At 60.1% G+C, this 398-nt stretch overlaps 1 protein-coding gene across 1 annotated transcript in view; it reads right to left on the minus strand.

The window, feature by feature from the left end:
- LOC104500077 (ankyrin-1-like) overlaps window positions 1–398 on the minus strand; it is a gene marked incomplete at its 3' end in the record, with an annotated part of 51,682 nt that overhangs the window by 4,947 nt on the left and 46,337 nt on the right. The gene's annotated exons all lie outside the window — the stretch shown is intronic.

Raw genomic sequence — 398 nt, forward strand, 5'->3', positions numbered from 1 at the left:
GGGGGGGGGCGAGGGCCGCCAGCCACCAGCCACTTGTCTGTTCTGGGGATGCAGCTTCTGCAGTGTGGAAACCGAGGCTGCTGGTCTGCTCGTTGGGAAGATGTTCCCCATGCTCAGGCACAGCAGGGCATCTCTCACGAGCTTGTGGCTTTTCTGACTCAGTGCTTCGTAGCTGCATGCAAACATTCGTGTGTGGTTTCCCAAACTGCCAGACCGCAGTGCTGCTCCGTAAAGCTTGCCATGGAAACACATCCCCAAGTAACAGCCTCAGCGCTGCCAGCAGGAGTAACCCTGACAGAGCCCACCTGCACCCCTGCTGCACCTCGGGCTGCTGCAAGGGACAGGATGGTGAGAGCAGCGGGCGTGAAGAGCAGCTGGCGGTGACTGGTCTCTTGTAC

The sequence above is a fragment of the Buceros rhinoceros genome, unplaced genomic scaffold (assembly GCF_000710305.1).
Source record: "Buceros rhinoceros silvestris isolate BGI_N320 unplaced genomic scaffold, ASM71030v1 scaffold12529, whole genome shotgun sequence".
In the NCBI taxonomy this organism is placed as follows: domain Eukaryota; kingdom Metazoa; phylum Chordata; class Aves; order Bucerotiformes; family Bucerotidae; genus Buceros; species Buceros rhinoceros.